At 34.7% G+C, this 13,032-nt stretch overlaps 1 pseudogene; it reads right to left on the bottom strand.

Moving 5' to 3' along the window:
* Window positions 1-7,975: 7,975 nt before the first annotated feature.
* LOC129082166 (CDKN2A-interacting protein-like) lies at window positions 7,976-12,653 on the bottom strand (annotated as a pseudogene).
* Window positions 12,654-13,032: the final 379 nt, after the last annotated feature.

Here is a 13,032-nt window from a genome sequence, read left to right as displayed (position 1 = left end):
TATACAAATGGCAGATAAAACTCAACATTAAGAAAACAACCAACCCATTAAAAAGTGTGCAGAATGTTTGAATAGATATTTCTCCAGACATGACTGTGAACAAGTATGTGAGAATATACTTAACATCATAAACATGAGAGAATCATAAATTTAAATGATGAGATTCCACTACACACTTATTTAGAATGGCCAGAATAAAAAAAATAAATAAAACTGACAATACCAAATACTGAGGAGGGTATGGAACTCTCATTTATTGCTGATGGGCATGCACAACAATACAGCCATTTTGGAAGACAATTTTGCAGTTTCTTACCAGATGAAACATAGTCTTACCAAATGCTCTAGTAATCACACTCTAAGATAGTTAGCCAAATGAGGAGAAAATTTATGGTCTCACAAAAATCTATACATGAATGATGATAGCAGCTTCATTCATAATTTCCAAAAACTGGATGCAATCAAAATGTCTTCCAATAAGTGAATAGACAGACAAAGCAGTATAGTAAAATATTTCATATATAGATATTATACAGATATTATACTTCATAGTGAAATACAAAAGAAAAAAACCCTTTTCTTCTATGATCAGGAACAAAGTAAAGATGCCTGCTCTCAGCATGTTTATTCAACACTGATGGGAAGTCCTAACAATTACACTGAGGCAAGAAAAAGAAAGGCATACATATTAGAAAGGAAAAATTAAATTTTCCTCTGTTGGGGGGAGGTAGAAAGCAGTAAAGAGAGGATAAATGCTGACAAAAGGGGACTTGATTTTCAGTGATGAACACAAAATACAGTATAGAGATGATGTATTATAGACTTGTACACTTGAAAGTTTTATGCTTTTATTAAGCGATGTAACACCAATAAATTTAATAAAGTTTTGAAAAGAATATAAATAAATAAGTTTGTCTCTATCCCAACAATATCTTTGTTTACATAGAAAATCCTAAGGTATATACAAAATAGGTGAATTTAGCAAGGATGCAGGATACATGGTTAATATATACAAAACAATTGTATTTAATATACTATGAGAAACAATTGGAAAGTAAAGTAATTTCACTTAACATAGTATCTAAAAATAAAAATCACAAATGAATAAATTAGCTTAAGATGCATAAGGCCTCTATACTAAAAGCTACAAATAACTGTTGAGAGAAATTAAAGAAGACAAATAAAAAATAAAAGAAAAAAATTAGAGGAGAATTAAATAACCAGAGAGATCCTCTATGTTTAGTAATTCAGCAGGTTTTTATTGAAATTGACAAGCAATGCTAAAATATATTGGATATGCACATAACCTAAAATAGCCAAAAATTTTTTTAATAATAAAATGGAAGCATTAGAGTATCTGATTTCAAGACTTATACTAAAGCTACAGTGGTTGAAGCACTGTGGAATTGGTGAAAGAATAGAAATACAGATCCACATAATACAGAATCCATGAACTGATTCATAATATGTGGACAATTAATTTTCAATAAAGGTGACAAACTCTTTCAACAGAAAAGGAAAAGTCTTTTCAATAAATGGTGCTAAGAAAAAAAGATACTCAAATGGAAAATAATGACTATAAACTTTCACTTTATATCATATGCAACAATTAACTTGATGTTTCTCATAGATCTAAATATAAAAGCTAACTCTGAAAAAACTCTAGAATGACACTATACAATAGTACATTAGCCACCAGCCATATTATGGCAATTCATATTTAAATTTAAATTAACAAAAATGAACTAGAATTAAGAATTCAGTTCTTTGGTCTCACTAGCCCTATCTCAAGTGCCCAGTAGCCAAAATTGGCTAGTGGCTGCTATATAATGGACAATGCAGATGTTGAACATTTTCAACCTTCAGAAAGTTGTTTTGAAAAATTTTCCTCTAAAAGAAAACAGAGGAGAAAATCCTTGTGACATCAAGGTAGACAGGACTTCTTAGATGAGAAACAAAACAGAGCAAATGGTAAAGTAAAGAACTGATACATTCTATTCTCTCAAAATTTAAAAATTTTGTTCTTCAAAAGGCACCATTAAAAAAGCTAAAATGCTAAATACAAAATGGGAAAAAAATTTTTTCCTTGCATACTTCTTACAAAAGACTCATGTCTAGAATATAAAAAGAACTGTTAGAATTAAATAAGTATAACACAAAAACAAAAAAAACTATGAACAAAAATATATTTAAATAAACACTTCACAAAAACTATGTAATTTAGTAAGCACAAGGAAAGATGCTCAACATCAGGGAAATGTACATTGAAATGACAATGAGATACCATTATAGACCCTTCAGAAGGCTAATGTCAAAAAAAGAAAACACCACATCCACATTGGCAAGGATGTGGATTAAATGGAACTATTGTGAACTCCAAGTGGGAATGTTAAATAATATTACCACTTCACAAAACATACCTCTATCATATAAACTAGATATTCCATTATGTCCACAAAAAAATCTTGTACACAAATGACTATAGAAATTTTATTCATAGTGCCTAAAACTGGAAACAATCTAAATACCTATCAATAAGTAACTAGAGAAACAATGGTTGTACTAACTCATCAATAAAAATAATGTATATCTGAAACAAACAATAGCATGCATAAGTCTCAAAGTAATGAAACTGATTGAATAGAAGTCAGATACAAAATAATACATACTGTATCATTCTATTAACATAAAACTGAAGAAGATGCAAACTAATCTATAATGACAGAAGGTAAACCAGTGGTTGCCTGGGGCCTGTGACAGAAGAAGGGGTAGAGTGCAAAGTGGCATGAGGAAACTTCTGAAGTGCTAGAAATACCCTGCACCTTGATCACTGATGATTTCCCAAATGTAAACATGTCAAAATTCATCAAAGTGCACATTTTAAATAGTTTCATCTCATTGTACATAAATCATCCTAATCATATTGATACAAAGATATTAAAATTTAGAACCAGCGTTTTTTCCAAACAGAGCGTAGACCTTTGATTTGTTGTCTAAGGCCAATCCATTGGAAAATCTTGAAGTATAAGGGACATGGAGAAAGCTATTTCCAACAATTAGCTTTTTTGCAGGCCTGCATCAGATTTCTGGAAAAGCCATTAAAGAATTTCAAATAATTAATGAGTAAAGTCAAGCCTAAAATGCTCCCCACTAATCAGTCACTATTTAGGCCTTGAGGAGAGAGGTAGAATATAAATTATCAACAGGAAAATGACCTATGTCATTGCGCCTCTGTGGGAATCCTTTTGGGGCAGTGAAAACACAATACAACATACAGATGATGGATTATAGAATGGTACACCTGAAGCCTATATAATTTTATTAGCCAATGTTACCCCAATAAATTCAATGAAAAATTTTACTTATGAGAAATGGGGTTGCTATATATAATTTTGGTACATAGTGCCACATTCTCCATTCTCAGTATTGATACAGAAGAGTTCTTGTTTCTGACACAACCTCATTAACAGGGTATGTGGATATGATGTATCAGGGTAGTTTTCACTTAAATTTCTGTTGGTGGAAAGTGAAACTTATATTTTAAGTTATAAATTATACTAAGTAAATGCAAACTAAATTTTAAAATATTTGCTATGAAAACAATCAGAAACACATGACATGAGAAAAAAACTCACCAGTGCCATTTAGAAATATAAAATGTTCTTTACATAAAAATAAAAGCTGAATTAGCCCTGGCTGGTGTGGCTCAGTGGATTGAGCACTGCCCTGTGAATTAAAGGGTCACCAGTTCGATTCCCAGTCAGGGCACATGTCTGGGTTGCAGGCCAGGTCCCCAGTATGGAGCTCGTGAGAGGAAAACACACATTGATGTTTCTTTCCCTCGCTTTCTCCCTCCTTTCCCCTCAGTCAATAAATACATAAATACATAAATAAAATCTTTTTAAGAATAAAAATAAAAATAAATGCTGAATTAAAAAAAGAAACTTCTTAAAATTCAAATACTTTAAAAAGTGACAATGGTACAATTGTTTCATCTTGTAATTCTTATAGCATGATCCCAAGGACACATCACAGTTATATTTTAGAAGCAGACTAAACAGATATGAGTAGCTGGGGAAGCATAAAGATTCACAGGAGGGATAGCTCAGCAGTATAAAGGCACTGGGAAATGGTATGCAGGCAAGAACAGCAGGGGCACCAAAGTCAAAATAATTTGCTTTGTTGCCAAATCTCTTGATTGAAAAAATATCATAGGATCTTATGTAATATTTTACTATGGGAAAATTGCCTTCCTACATTTGAGATCTCAAAAGTTTTGGTGAATGGACATTTCCTTATTCTACCCTGTATTCTCTCCTGCTACTGTCCTTTCCCTTCTTTGTTTTGTATTTTAATTTATATTTATTGGGCACTCACACCAAATGCTGTACCAGCCTACATAGAGTTTCTCATTCAATGCTCACAAAAGACAGTTACTGTTATTATCCTCACTTCAGAAGACAAGAAAACTGGAGCACCAAAAGATTCAGTAGCTTGCTCATATTCACAAGCTTCCAAAGAGCAAAGTCAGGATATAAATATAGGTCAGGATCCTCTAGATACCTAAATAGTCCTAAAATTATTTATTTTTTAAGGATTTTATTTATTTATTTTTAAACAGATGGGAAAGGAGGGAGAAAAAGAGGGATAGAAACATCAATGTGTGGTTGCCCTTTGTGTGCCCCCTACTGGGGGTCTGGTCTGCAATCCAGACATATGCCCTGACTGGGAATCGAACTGGTGACCCTTGGGTTTGCAGGCCAGCACTCAATCCACTGAGACACATCAGCCAGTGTTCCTAAAATTATGTAAAAAGAGAAATTATAACTCTATTTTTTCATACATACCCTAGTTTTCAGCCTCTTGTAATCTGCTGTTCGACCTCAGCATTTCAGTGAATCTGTTCTCTAAAATAACCAAGGACTGTATCTAAATCTATGGCTTTCTATCTACCCTTTAAAGTCCACCTCATTCCCAGTGTCTTTCCTGGTCTTCATCACACTCCATTCATCAAGACAGAAATAATAGTTTCTTCCTCGACTTCCCTATGCCCATTGATACACTGTTTGTATCTTTCATTCGCATGCTATGCCTTTAGTCACATACTCGCTCACATAGTCACCATTCATTTATTCAACATGTATATGTCATTCACTGTGCTGAATAAGGAGAGTATAGGGACAATTAAGGTATAATCTCTTTTCTCCTAAAGAACATATCCTAGTCATGGAAAATATTGATAAACAATAATTGTATCTACTTCTGAATTTTTCATTCTGTTTTCTTAATCTACATTTCTATCCTCATGTTAATAATTTTTATTGTAGCTTTAGAATAATGTCTTGAGATAAACTAGTGTAAGTCTTCCAATTTTGTTCTCAGAATTGTTTTGTTTGTTTTACATACTCTGCTTCTCCATGTAAATTTTAGACAACTTGTCAATTAGTACCAAAAAGCTTGCTGATACTTTGACTGGGATTTTGTTTATTATAAAGATCAATTTGGAGAGAATTAGGATGTTAACCATATTGGGTCTTCAAATCTATAAATGCACTACACCTCTCTATTTATTTTGACTATTTTTAATTTCTTTCATTAATGTTTGGTAATTTCCCGCGTGTAGTTCTTGCACTTATTTTCCTAGACTTATTCCTAAATGTTCAATTTTTAATGCTACTATAAGTAGTAGTTTTTTAAATTTAATTTCCAATTGTTCATTGTTAATATATAGAAATATAATTGATACTTGGATATTGAAAAAAATAATTGTAATTCAGTGTGATGAAATGCATAAGAGTGGCACATGTTAAACCCCCCAACACTATGTGTGAGCTGAATGCATTGTTCTTCCATTTTCAAAAGAACTAGGGGAGAAAGCATGTATTTGAAGCTAACTTATTCATATAGAATATTCTCAGTCAAATATTACATAATAATTACTTTAAAAATTTGGGAGGCAGGTAGAGACACTAAATGACATGATTAGAATTAGGCTGTGAACATATAACTTAGAACATTCCATATGTCTACCTGCTCTCCCAAATGTGCATCCAAATCCAATACCCTGGCACATAAAAGCATGTCTTCTCTTCTAGCTAGAGTGTATATAACATAGACACTAATAAAATATTTGTATAGAAATAATCATACTTGAGACACATACAATGTTTTTAATTTTTTTATTGTTCAATTACAGTTGTCCTCATTTTGTCATGATTCTTCAGATAGCTCTGAATAAATCAAAATAATATAGGTTTTTGAGCACAGCCATTTTGCAAAGTGAAACATTTAATAATGATACACACCCTGGCTGATTTTGTGTAGAGTAATATACTAGTAAACGTATCATCTGTGAACCTTTTTTCATTTGCTATACTCATAAACCTTGAGAAAATTTATGATATGAAACTTGTAATCTGGATTCTCAGGCCCTGACTTCTGTAAGCTAGGTGCTTAGATATCTGGAGTTATATGAGCAAGGTAAAACATTAAATGAAGATTTTGAAAGATCAGAACAGGAGTCATCTCGACATAAACAGATATGACTTGGTAGATAGACACAGCATCAATTTTTGCCTCTTTAATCTTGGCATGAAATAATATATTTAAAGTGATGAACTTTTCTAGTATTTTTGTTGAAAACATCACCAAAAAATGTTTGTAAAATAATTATGTGTTCATCAAATGCCCATATGTTCATCAAATATCTGCCTCTGTGAAGTAAAAACATGTGTCATTCTCATGGATAACTGACTGTTTCACATTTCACTTGACAGAATACATAGTGTTGTATGCCTAGAAGGCAAAGCTACATTGGCCTACAATGGACTTATCCTTTTATTTTACGTATTTTTAAACTTTCCTTTTTCAACAAAGTTTTGAGCAAGAGGAGGAAATGACAGAAAACCACAGCACCTTAAGTTCAGTCTGCGTGCATTGATTTTTTGCTCCTCAAAGATTTTGTTCTAAGAAGTTTTTTGTTTGTTTTTTTGTTTTTTGGGTTTTTTGTTTTTTTTTTTTTGGTCCAAATTAGGACAAGGCTTGTATTAAGACAAACCATAGTCTTATAGAAATAGTTTTTAATATTTGAACCTAAAATATTTAGCTCATGTATAAAAGAGTTTTACTTTACTTCACCATAAACAAAAATAAAATGAAAAGATATCTGGACTGTAGCTTAAGTATTTTATTTTTTAATATATGAATTTTTTAGCTTAAAATATTTAATATTTAAACAAATCAATTTGTTAATAGCAGTCATCACAAAATGTGCTTAATATAGAAACCCACAATTATGCATTTTAAGAAAAAGTATAAGTTGTATTTTACCTCAAAACATAAATTATTAACCCACTTAAAGAATCTTCAGTGGCCAAAATCATGCTGATTTTAAAGAACTTCAGAATAAAATAACCTAAGGAACTATATACTGCTTTGTATCAAAAAATGTTTACAACTTCTCATAAAAATAGTCTGAGGCAACTATTTTTTCTTTTATTCTTTAACAGATATGTTCAACCTTATGGGCAACGTTCTCAAAACCTTAAGCTTCAGATTTTCAGACATTCAAATACTATGGTTCCTTTTTCTTGATGTGGGAAGTTGATTCCACTAGGGGGAAAAAAAGGTATGGTAGACAACTTAATACATTTTCGCCAAATCAATAGTAGTACAAAAGTTTTGACTGTACAGAACTACACATCATACCTAATGTATCATTAAAAATAAAATACAGTATGTTCTTCAGCAAATAGAACAGCATATTGCTATGCTGTAAATGCATATCTTTTAATGTGTACTGTCATTCATTAATTATTTACAACATCTGTGTGAAGAGAACGATAATGTAAATTTTCTGCAAAACTGAAAAAAAAGTAATATAAAATTTGTGAAAGCCCATGTTTCTATTATACAAAAGTAAGCCAGTTTTTTGCTAACAATACCAGATATTGTATACAGTGATATTTTGCACACATTATAGCAATTCGTGAGGATGTTTTAATGCTGGAGGTAAGTTAACAGGCCTTGATTCTTCATCAAGGACCACTAAGTTTTCTATTTCACTGCCTCTGTCTTTCCTTTTACATATTTTTACCACCACCTTTTTCTTTAGAAATAACTTCAATGCTACTCTCGATGCAACTGCCTTTGCATTTTCTTTGCTTTTTCCACAGCCAGTGCCCAATTACACAGACTTGCATCTCAATTCACAAACAATATTTTCTTGAGAGCTTTTATTTTGAGGTATATCTGCCAGTTCTTTTAGCGGGGCAAAAAAACAAACAAAGAAACAAGAAAAGAAAAGAAAACAACAACAACAAAAAACACACATCCAGTGTTGCTTTCTGAGCCTCAATGGCTGCGTTTAGGAGCTCTCCATGGTTCACATTGGGACTAAAGCCACCAACAGCTACCAACTTCCAAGCCACCATTTTATACAGTCTGTTGAACGAAGGTTGCTTCTGTTTCACATCCTCATTAGTTAACTTGGAACAAGAGAATTTGACAGAAGTTTCACTTGACTGGAAAGCACTTTTAGAAGGCAACCGGGATGTGCTAGTCTGAGAACTACTCTTAGAAGCCAGCTGGGACAACTTGCTAAAGTGCTTTTGGAAGCAAAAGAGCCACTGGTCCGTGGGCTGCTTTTAGAAGCTAACAGTGATACAGCTCCCTGCGAAGTGCTTTTGGAAGTCAGCATGGATGTATTTGCTTAAATGCTGCTCCTGGGAGTTACTAAGGATGTGCCTGATGAGGAGCTGTTTTTAAAAACCGATGATGAAACACTTGCTTCTGAGCTGGTTTTGGGAGTTAACCATCTTGAAACTGTCTCTGAACTAGGTTTAGAAGACAACAGTGGCAACTCTACTTCTGAGCTTCCTGAAGAGCCCGACAAGGGCACTTGCCTTCAGGCTTACAGACTTACCGAGGTTACCGGCACCAAGGAAGACGTGGTTGGCCCAGGCCATGGAAAAGGAGAAGAGCTGCTGCAGCTGCCGATTGCGGCTCCCGCCCTCGGCGTCTGCAGCGTCCTCCGTGTAAGGGGAGGCAGCGTCGCCTGTGGGGATCAGGTCCCCGGTGTTGCGAAGCAGAAACTCGCGGCGGTGGCGCCAGTGTTTGTCAGTCTCGGGGTCACAACGCAGCGCCTCTACCCAGGCGACCACTCGCGGGTTATGGCTCAGGTACTCCGACATCTCCTGTGCCAAGTTGGGCCTGCAGGGTCGGGAGGCCGCAAGCAGACGCCGCACCCGGAACGAGGCGGGTGCACCGGGCAAGCGGCCCTGTCACTGCGGGCTGCACCTGCACACCTGCACCGACGGGCCTCCGGAGAACGCCCCTCAGGAGGCCCAGACCCCAAACAACAACGCCCGGAGCAGCTGGACCTCCCACTTCTGCCCGCCAGCGCCTTCCCTTCTTTAATATATGAATTTTTAAAACGGTAACATTCCTTGCAGCAACAATATAGTTAAATCTAGCTGAGTAAAGCAAGAATAGGAATATAGGTGCATGTATAACTTTAAGTTTACAACAATCTTTCTTTTTCTCTTTTGCATTTTCTGAGTGTTTAATCTGAATGTTCCAAAAGACATGGCTCACTAATGATGCTACCAATCTCATTTTACCTGTTTCATTTGGCAATACATACTATAGACAACATCTTTACAAATTCATCTCTCCTTTGTGGGTCTCTTTCTACTTCAAAATTCATTCCACATTTGAGAATGACCATATAGTCCTCTGCCTCCTAGATATAATTACCATCCTCTATGAGGCTATGCTGATAGAGCTGAGAAAAACAGAGGGTCTTGCATTTATTTAAATTAATGGCATGCCTACTGTCAATCAAGGCAATTCATGCTGGGACACCGTGGTAGGACTTTCTAAAACCAGCAAATAAGTGTGCAACCTGTTAGCACTATAAATGAGACTGGGCAGAGTTTGTATGTTGAATGGCACTGGCAATGACTACTATAATCACAAAGCATTTCTTAGCCTTGGTCATAAAATAAAACATCACGGTCACTGCAGTCGATGAATCTGGCCATCATCTTGTGAAGAGTTCTTCTTGCTGCAGTTGCTGAAGCACTGTACTCATTAAATGACCAGGAAGCTGTTCCCAGGGCTTCCTGATCGGTGGCAGTGTTAGACACCTAGTCATAGGGTATCTTCTCTGACACTGTGTTTTATAAGTTCTCAAGAGCATATTTTTTTAATTATTATCTAAGTTTCCAGGTATACAACATTATAGTTCAACATCTGTATATGGGAGTTGGTTATTAAAAGCATACTGATAAAAATAGTTTTCAACTGTTATCTATAGATTAGATAGATAGAGTTAGGCACTCAATTCAGAGAGAACTACTTGTGGGTTTTTTATCATTTTAATGCAGTATCTATTTAAATATGTCAAATGTATTCCTCTGATTCATCATGTAGCAGTCAGACCTTATTCCACAAAAAATAAATTTCTGTCATCACACAAGTGTAATGACAAAGAGAAAGAATGTATACTGTAATGGTAAATGACATGACTTTTAGTCCTAGGTCCTCCCCTTTGTAAATTTGGGCAAACTATTTAACATCTGAGCATGACTTTTGTAACCTTAAAATGGATGCAATGGTGTTTACCTCATAGATATTTGATGAGGCTTAAATGTTATAATGCAGTATTATATATGCCATGTACTAAATACTACAAAAATGCCAGTTAATAGTGGTAGTAACGGTAATATCTGTGGTGTTGTACATACTGTTTAACATTACTCCCATAAAATGTGAAAGCTAGTTCTCGTTCCTCTGAATATGAGTGAGTCTTAATGACTTCCTTTTGTTGAATAGAATACAATAGCAATGATGCTACATGAGTTGTGAGGTTGTATCATAAGAAATAAATACGGCTTCCGCCTGGTATGCTCACTCTTTCATTCTCCTTTCCCTCTCTCAGTGTACATATTTGGAACATAATCACCATATCAAATACTTGTACCAGCTGACAGTCCCTCTAAGGACCTGACCAGCATCAGATTCTCAACAACATGAGTGAGACTTCAGATGATTCCAGCGTTCAGTCTTCAAACCTCACCAAGCTGAAACCAAGTAGCAGAGATGAGCTGTTCTCACCAAGCTCTTCCCCAATCAGAGATTCATGAGAAAAATAAACATTATTCTTGGTGTTGTTTTAAACCACTAAGTTTGGGGGTGGTTTCTTATATAGCAACAGAGAAGTGGAACATCATCTAAACAACATGGAAACTAGTCATCAAAATCTGACAGGAATGAGTAAGGCATAAATCACCATCACTACCATAGCAAATGTTTGTCTAGAAATGCAGTTTACAAAGCAGTTTTTATCCATCATTTTATTCAATGCTTATAACTCAAAGAGACAGATATGATTACTAACTTCTTTTATAGAACAATCAAGGTTCAGAGAAATTAGCTAATTTGTACAAAAATCACACACCTAAGAAGTGATGGAGTCAAATTTAGACTCTATATATTAATCTTTATCCTGTATGGCAATACATTAAGAGTCTGCTTAGGTTCTGTTTCCTTCCCTAAGACCAAATGGTATTATATTCGGTGGTCGCATCTATGGGGCTTTCTTATTTTTATTCCCAAAACACTTAGTAATATTCTGGAATGTTTTTGACATATATAAAAAGGTCTTTTCTGCCCCGACTGGTGTGGCTAGGGGGCTGACCATTAGCTTGAAAACTCAAAGGTCCCCGGTTCAATTCCTGGTCAGAGTACATTTCTGGGTTGCTGGCAAGGCCCACAGTTGGAGGTATGTGAGAAACAATCAATTAATATTTCTTTCTCCTTCTCTCTCCTTCTCTTCCCTTCTCTCTATAAATAAATAATTTTTAAAAGGTATTATCCATCAAATAGTCACTAATAAAAAAGGAGTCCAGGAACATGTGACACTACATGAAAGCCACAGTTAGCCAAAAATGACAATCACACAACACTAAGAGTAACAATCATCCTTGGAGAATCACTCAAGAACTAGCGTAATTATATGGTTGAGATGTCTGTCAGTCATGGGCAGTTGCTTGGAGCAGATTATAGGTGATGGGATGAAATTCTAGAAAAAAGAGCTTTCGTTACTTTTATAATTGGGCAATGGGAACACTTTGGACTTGGGAGTTCTGAACTTTACAATGAGAAATAAATGGCTGTTTGTGGTAACAAACTGACATTTTAAGATTGGAGTGGTAAATATAATAATAATTTGAGAAATTAGAGTAGGAAAGACAGAGGGCAAAGACCAGAAACTTTTCTAAAATCTTGTTACTATATTGAACATACATTTAACAGTTTATTATTTTAGAAATATGAAGTACTGTGTTTTCTTCTTTGCCTCTCTCTCCTTCCACCAGTTTTTCAAATTTGGGCAATTTTGACTAAATGAAACAATAATAGTTATTAAAAGTAGTTGACGTCTGTGGAGCACAAACTGCGGGTCAGACACTTTCTTAAAATTTAAGCCATGTGACAATGCTCTAATGTAGGTACTGCTAATTGTCATTTTATAGCTGAGGGAACTTGGGCACAAAACGTTTGAGAATGCCACCAAAGTCTAACTGACCTTGGTACTTGATGGAGGAGGAAATGGAAGCCAGCATCCTCTTAATTTCTACCTTATATTGCATTGCCTTGTATAAAGTACTTGGCCTGATATAAGTGTCCGTAGAGGATATTACAAAATAAATTCTTTCATTTTCCTTTCTAGATGATATTTTATGCAAATAATGCCATTCAATGTGAGCATGGATTGTGTCCATGCCATTCTCTGTAATTTGCCTAACATATAATCTCAGGCACACGTTGTTTGAAATGTATGGTTTTATAATGATAATTGATGTTAACTATAATCAATATTATTAAGCTAGAGTATTTTTCATTGTATAATTGGCAATCTCTTTATGTGTAAGAGTTTCTTTATGCCTTTACTGCTAGGATACATAAATATGTAAATGACAGAAGCAAGAGGTAATTTTCAGTCATACTCCATCAAACCTGGAAATATAA

Source organism: Pteronotus mesoamericanus, unplaced genomic scaffold, assembly GCF_021234165.1.
Source record: "Pteronotus mesoamericanus isolate MK-2021 breed Mesoamerican mustached bat unplaced genomic scaffold, CSHL_Meso_final scaffold_12, whole genome shotgun sequence".
Lineage (NCBI taxonomy): Eukaryota > Metazoa > Chordata > Mammalia > Chiroptera > Mormoopidae > Pteronotus > Pteronotus mesoamericanus.
The sequence above is the reverse complement of the archived record's forward strand: the minus strand, read 5'-3'. Positions and strand labels throughout refer to the sequence as shown.